Genomic DNA, 8,475 nt, shown 5'->3' with positions numbered 1-8,475 from the left:
AGATCAAGTCCAGTCAAGATATTTTTCTTTTTAAATATCAAGTTTCGGAGGTGTTTACATATTTTAGTTGTTAGTTTGTTAACAACTTCAAGGACGAGCACTGCTTTAATATGTTATTTGCATTCATAGCCTTACGCATCGAGGTGTGAAAATTAAGTGTATACTTTACAAAATCATATAACATGTAGTATGGCAGGTTTTGACTGTATTGTATTAAAAACCTTGCAGTCGTGAACACGTCAGATTTGTTTTCAGAAGCTGAAACCATTAATATAAATGTGTCTTGGGCAAATCTCAGTAATTTCATAACTGATACACCCTTAACAGCTTTTAACTTTTTGATGTATTGGTTTTGTGCATCCAGTTGAGTGTGTTATAGTCATTTGAATAACAAAAACATATCGTCTGATGTCGATTACTTTTTAGATTAATTTTAGAGATATAGTTTGAAGACGCTTCACGATAAGTAGGTTTCTTTACACACGTGTGCCACCGCCACCAGTCATACAATCATAACTCGGTCAATTTTTCAAATATCTAGCTGAGGTTTGGTACAAATAGCAATCTGATTAAAATCATATGTTACATGGCTTCGTTAACTTCTTACTACGCCTGAACATCTGAGTGTGCCGCGGTCAGGGTCACGTTCAGGTGACCTTAATATTTATAATTATATATATATATAAATACTCATTAATTTTTGACCAATCAGAGACCCTCTTTCAAAAGGGCGCTCGGAGTTGTAACAAATATGACGGACATTGATGAGAATGATGCGAAAGTTCTGAAGCTATTTGAGATTGATCGTCTGAAACCCGAACAGAAAAAGATATTCAAAGCTTTATTAGAGAAGAAAGACTGTATGGCGGGGTTGCCTACGCAATTATTACCCAATGGGTACGTTTTCCTTGGCGTCGTAGAAACGTCAGTTTCCGCCGCCATATTTGTTTTGGAAAACTAATCTGTTCGATACCCCTCGCTATTTATCTATCAACCATGGTATTCCGATTCGCTGGCAAACTTTTGCCAGCGCGCCTCTGATTAGTTCATCTTAAGGTCATTTGAACGTGACCCTGACGGCGGCACATTCAGATGTTCAGGCGGAGTCATGTAACAGATGATTTTAATCAGATTGGTACAAATAGGTGTATCATAGTCATATGAATAACACACAGGGGCTCGGTTTCGGGATACTTTCGGTTAGTAATAAACCTATACACACCAGTAAATAACAGCAACACTTTTTATCCGGTGTGTATACACATTCAAAAACCTTATAAAAAATGAGGGTACTGAGTTTTTTTGTATACCCTCAATTTTTATAAGGTTTTCGAATGTGTATAAACACCGGATTCGATAAAAAGTAATGCTGTTATTTACTGGTGTGTATAGGTTTAATACTAACCGAAAGTATCCTGAAACCAAGCCCCTGTAGAATAACATCTTCTGATGTCGCTTACCTTATAGGCTAATTTTAGAGGTAATATCTGAAGACGCTTCAGGATCTCTAGAGCTCTACTCACACGTGCATGGCACCACGCCGACGATCGTAAAAATTCAATTCTTCAGAACTCGGTCATTTTTTCAAACATCTAGCTGAAATTTGGAATATATACCAATAAAAGTCTTATGAATAACATGTCCTCTTATATGTCGCTTACTTAAGTAGGTATTTTTAAAGATATTGTGTGGCGATGCTTTCTTAACTGTACAGGTTAGTACACACACGTGTCACACCGCCGATCGTAAAATTCATCATAACTCGGTCAAGTTTTCAAATATAAAATTGAAATTTGGTATAGAGGTGTAACCTTATGTACAGATTTTAATTGCATGTACCAGTATATGTGTGCAATCTTATTTTGACAATTATATTGCAGAATCATAATTAATATTAATGGAAAATTAATTTTTATTTTTATTTTACTAGTATATATCTTTAAATTTACTTGGAATAAAAAAAAACTGATGATACTTTTTTACACATTGCAAATTGTAGTTCTGAGCCTGGCATAAACTTGGTTCAAAATACCAGTATATTAATTTCCAATGTGATAAGAAAAGCAGAGGGAGTATGTAAATAAAAATTCAAAGGTTAACACATTTTTAAAATGGAAATAAATCTTGAAAGAAAAGGTCAGTTGTGCTATATATATTTCTATAGTGTAGTGGTCATCACACTCGCCACTCTGTGGTGGGAGACCCAGGTTCAAATCCTGGTGGAAATAATAGTCCAACTTGAAATTATGTAAATACTGCAAACATATATAAACATAAACAACTAGTTATATACAACTTATTTCCCATTACTTGGTACATTTTATATAAATATATGTATCCTTGTTAATTTGTTCTTTACTGTATTTATACAACAACAGGACATTCGAACATCTTGGTAGACAGTGAGTATTACATTTATGATTTGTGAACTTAAGCTAGAAAATGGATTTTTTTTATTTTTAGTTATCAAAGTCTTGGTGTTGACCTCTTGTGAATGCCTTCTGTTAGTCATATCAACCTTAAAACCACTTCAGTTAATTTTTAAAGAAAAGCTCCAAGGTCAAATGCAAGCCAAATTTATGAATTACATGTGGATCTAATCTGCAAGGGGTTTGAGCCCAAAAGAGGTCAAATTGACTAAATTTTCAACAGTCTTGTTATTCAGGCACAGATATGCTAAAATCAAATACTCTCCATAGACAGAAAGGTCATGTAGGCCTATTTCAAATTTATGAATATTTTGCTACCTCTGAATCATTCATTCCTCCTTGAGAAAGGGTTAATGTTTAGGCTAAAACAAAAAAAAAATCTTTTTCAGTCAACATTACAGAGAAAAATAGGGTTGGTCAGTAAGCAGGCAATTTTTTTTTTTTTTTTAATTTTCATGGATCAATATATACCATCTTTGAGTATTGCAGAGTTATCTCCTCTTGTGAGCAGGTATTGATTGTTACGTCATTGGTTTGTGTGAGAAAATTACGTCGTTTTCTCAACAATTGATGACGTTACTCTCACAAACAAATGACGTAACAAGCAATACCTGCTCACAAGAGCAGATAACTCTGCAATAAGAAAGGACGGAATACTTAAATGATAATAACAAATGTATGAAACATGAATTTCTATGCATTTCAATTGTTATTATTGTGTCAAGATTGTGGTCAGGATCCCATGACCATAACAGTGCATGTAATTTTTGCCGGACTATTAAACTGATCTTCATGGATACAAAGTAGGTGATAAATTGTTCCCTAAGATTAGTCCACAGGAAAAATGTAAGGTAGGTCATGATCAGGTTATCCGAAGTATATGTAAATCTTGTTTTTGGCCTTACTGTAGTTTATATGGGGAAATAACACTTTTTGGTACAAATTCAAAGTTGTTTGGAATGACTATCATGTGACTGAATTTTGATGCTATGAAAATTAAGAACCTGGCCCTTCCCTAGGGCCTGTAGAGCGCAAATTTGCTGAAATGTCATCAATTTTCTTCTTAAAATCCAGATATGCTAGAATCAAACACTCTTCATGGATGGAAAGGTCCTAAGTCGCTATATCTGAAATTGTTATTTCATTACCCCCGTGTCGTTCATTCCTCCACTACATGTACATGCATATTTTGTTTTCTTCTGAAAATTGTCAGCAATATATACCGTATGTCAGACAATTATGTCCCCGCCAAAAATGATATATCAATAATATTTGTTGGTCACTCCCAACATGAATTTTCCTCAAGGAATTCAAAAAAAAACTTTTTTTGGATTAAATGAACTTTTGTTCAGTTTTTGTTTGATTTTTACATCACTACACAACAAATAACATAATTGCATTACAACTCAGGTCCATGTGTATAACATAAGAACACTGTTGTATATGTATCATTTGTGTGTTGTAATTGCAATGGTCCTGTTTATATCTATCGCAGCATCTGGCTTCTGAAGATACTGGTACAGTGGTATCACGCTTTAGGTTCAAAAATGTTCACAATATAATGCTTTCTTACATTACAATGTAAATGATTAAATTGTTTTATCATTTGGTTATTCAAAAGGAATGAATATTGTAGCCATTGCTTCTCCAATATTGGAATATTGAGAAATAGAATGCTGGTTTAGAGCTACAAAATGGGAACCATAATTATATATAATTACTTAATATTGATTCATAACTACTTAATACTGATTTAGAATCATCTTTGAGCTAATTTTATTGTGTTTGCATGTCACCTACAGACCAGGTAAAGCTTGTAAATGAGAGATGTTGTAACATCATCAGTTCTTTATTGTTTGTCTGTGCGTACTTAGAAATTACCATGCTCTTTGCAGGTTATGAAAAGATTAATAGACTCATACTAACTGTGATTGCTCCTAAGGTTCTGTCACTCCAGCATGGTGACCTTATAACATTGAGAAAACAAATACAAGCCCAACTTATGTTTCAAAGTAAACATTGACATTTTTTACTAGCCTGGGGCAGTTGGCTTGGCAATTTAGGCAAACATGTAGATTTTCATTCACTGACCTCACTGTGTCGATAGGATTTGACATTTGACCTTATCTTTTGAAAAAGTTGGACTGGGGCATATCTTCTTTACTATTTCACCTGGAGTAACCAGATTTAGTGTACAAGGACAACTTTCGATGGTGGAGTGAATAGCGCAAGATTTAGGTCATTGTGGTGTATGACTTGATCTTTGATCTTTATTTTTGAAATTATTTATATGGGACATATGCTTTTTCACCTGGAGTAACCAGATTTGGTGAACAAGGACAGCTTAGGATGGCGGAGTGAAGTAGATAACTATGACCTCACTGTGACCTGTATGCTTTCTGACATAAGTGTACTGTTTGTGTATAGAAATTCTTACCGGTGGCCATGGGGGTCTATTGATGGCCTTACAATTCTTACTTAGCCTTGTTAATCAATATTTTTCTATGCACGGTAGAACATATCTCTTTCATTTTGTCTTGAGAAAATTTTGCCCTAAAGGATTTTTTTGTTTGTTTGTTTGTTTATGTTTAACGGCACAGCGATCAGGCAATACATTGACAAGGGTGTTAAAATAATAGTAAATAAGTAACAACAAAAAGGCCTACATGGAATATTTGACAGGTTTTCTTAATTGAAATACATTTTTTTTAAACTACCATTCATTTCTTTTTCATGGAAGAATATTCAGCTCACTGATGTCCTAAGGAGGGATTCTGTTCGTTTTATTACCCTAAAATTCTTAGCTGGGGCGCCGATGCACTGTCTAGGCAGTGCCTATTTCATATTACTCTACATAATGTACCAGAGTATAAACGCTTTGTAACAATACCACCCTGTTCACTCTGCTCTTAACGATTGGCTGTGTTATCGTATTTTAATCAAGCGAAAAAAAAGTGAATGATTTAATATAGAAATAACTAGGTGGAATTTGATTGAATTTTCCTTTATAAGTTATAAAATACGGAACAACGATCAGGTTATTCCGAGATGAACGATGTTGTGTGGTCACAATGCTTTTGTACTATTTGGTAACTAAATTCTGCAGTGCAAGTTGTATTCTCCACATAGAAAAGCTCCAATATGTTCCGCACTTTTTTGACTTGCCAGACTTAAACAGCAACAGCATAACTCTGAAACAGCCTACAATAATCTTTAATAGTTAAAGGTAGATATCAAAACGCAACTATGTTTCGTTATGCGCCTTTCTATCTGTTGTATCGCTTATATACTTTAATCATAAAAACACTCACAAAAAAATGTTCTGAAAATCCACGAACATCCGTGAACCCGTCATTAACAGAAATCGCGTATTTTTACACATTAACGCGTATTTATTTATATATTTTTTTATTTGTATTTGTATGTGATGAAGGTAATAAATACGTTATTGTTTGCCTTGTTGCGTGTTTCATGACAAGTAACATTAATGTAAATTGTTCCTTGTCGTAATTTTGAAATAGTAAACTTAACCAACTATCATGTTCCTTATCGGGTATTTCTACGTTTACAGCTATCGTAACATAAACATAAGTTATGGTGTTTTTGTCGTATATTAAGTGTTCAAGGACAGGTTAGAAATTTGTAAGTCACGTATGTTTATGTGTTATGGGTAAGCAAGTAGAATGTATGGTGTTCAAAAGTAAGTTGAATTCCCCTTATTGTGTATTTTATGAGTTATAGGTAAAGCATCATGAATTTTATGCTCTTCGTTTCGTAATTTGATGTATAACGGGTAAGATAACGTAAGTTGTTTAGAGTCTCTAATGAAGTAGGTGTATGTGTTTCAGGTAAAACAACATGCTGCGTACACACTTACTAATCATTCTGTTTCACCTGATAATTGTCTTTGTGATTTCAACGTTCTTAAGCGCCGAACCTGAACACAAAACAGAAGTAATGACTATTTCAAATGCAACAAAACTCTTGTACGAATATTTTCTTCTCAGTTTTATTCCGAAAACCTTGGTTGTACATACTCATAAACCGTTTCTTGCATTTTCATTGAATATTTATGTAGGTATTTATTTAAGACACTTGTCATGTCCTCCGTTAGCCGCGTTGATGTGACGCGGCTTCGACCGTGTGTGTGGCGTCTAATAAGCTAGCGGGAATGTTGTCCCTCCTTCGTCATATCTTTCACGAGTTCTTGGTCGGGTGGTGCATTGGATAGCGCACTTGCTTTTCAACAAGGCGACCGGGGTTCCATTCCCTGATCGGACGTGAAAATGTATGGGGTCACCTACCCGACCACATGGGTTTTCTCCGGGTACTCCAGTTTCCTCCCACTATAAGGCCCCCGCCCGCGCTAACATCAGGGCCTTTAAGAGTGATTAATATAATTTGAATTAACTTGTTTCTTAATTGTTGTAAAATAAAAAAATAAAATATATCAAATTTATTTAAAAACAAGTTCTTGTAAGATATGGGGCTGATTTCGGCGCTGTTAAAATCGTTTCCAGACATGTTCTGTGCTTGAAAGATCTTGAGACAACTGTGCAGGTCAATCTTATATTGAAAAACAAACAAGCAAACAAACAAACAAACAGAAACAAAGCAAGAATACATTTGTGTCAAAAAACTGTTATCGTAACTGAAAACTGACAAAACTATGGTAAATTATGAATAAAGGATATAATTACATGAATATATTTAAAAAGTCTAAGGAGAAAAGACCAGGCGTTCCGGAAGGTTAATGACTGATCACTAAGTATAAGGAGCAAACCCGTTGGTGTAAACAACTTGGGTAGGGGAAGCAGTGATGTTTCTACTGTATTACTATACAAATATCAAGAAAGAGAAAGTTCAGGATCATAAAGTTGAAATCGTCATTCATAGTAGTAAGTCGTTAGCCATGCTGTTAGTAAAAATCGATGTAAGTTGCTGATGTAATAGAATCTGTAATATAATTAATTTCAAGTTTATGAGGTTACTTATGATTGGAACGGTAAATAAATAAGTATTTAAAGACAATACAGCATCGATATATCTCAAAGTGAAATTGATAGGCTTGGAAATACATGAGTTTCTTCTCTAAACAAGCTTTTCGCTAAAGTCAGCACCATATGGAAACAAAACCGAGACGGTCGAGGAAGGTCTGCTGGAATTCTTAACATCGAGGTCAAGCTAGATTTTACCATCCGCGAACAGTTTGCAACTAAATAACTGTTTTACAGTTCGCATTTCTTGGAAAAGTAAGATCCCATTAAGAGATAACTAATGTATTCCTTCAGTATAGATATGGGAGATGAAGTCGAACGTTCAGATATAAGGCTCGTTGTGGTCCAGTCTGTGTATCACATCTACATCCGGGTAACGAGCTTTCATCAAGGGATTGTGTATCAAGGTGGTAAACATTACACCCGTTTCATCTCAGGCAGCATGACTCTACCACGTGCTTACTGCGACACCCCATTGGGTATCGGTTCTCTTTGAATATAAAATATTTTTCACGAGTATGGCCTTTCACATTAGAATTTAAACCCAAACACAGGAGGCCTCTTTCCCGCCATTTAAACTTATCTTTCATTTTTTCTCTCATGCTTTTCAACCAATCGTGCATTCCAATTATAAAATGTATGTTGAAGAAATTAAATATATTTGAGATTTAAATTTTATTTGATTAGATTTAATTTGGGGGGGGGGGGCTTCCATCCGGTTCCCATATATGAAATAAAACGTTTACGCTTGCAAATAAATTTTTAAAAAATATGTACATTAAAAATATAGCGAACATAAACAGCATGCAAATTGGGCAGGTATCTGTTTGTACATTGTTATACCGTTAATTGGGTAGGTACCTCAGTGTACATTGTTATACCGTTAATTGGGTAGGTACCTCAGTGTACATTGTTATACCGTTAATTGGGTAGGTACCTTATACTGTACATTGTTATACCGTCAATTGGGTAGGTATAGAATGTACATTTATATACCGTTAATTGGGTAGGTATATAATGTACATTGAACTACCGTTAATTTGGTGGGT

Source organism: Mizuhopecten yessoensis, unplaced genomic scaffold (genome assembly GCF_002113885.1).
Source record: "Mizuhopecten yessoensis strain PY_sf001 unplaced genomic scaffold, ASM211388v2 scaffold9369, whole genome shotgun sequence".
NCBI classification, from domain to species: domain Eukaryota; kingdom Metazoa; phylum Mollusca; class Bivalvia; order Pectinida; family Pectinidae; genus Mizuhopecten; species Mizuhopecten yessoensis.
This window is presented reverse-complemented; position numbering follows the sequence as displayed.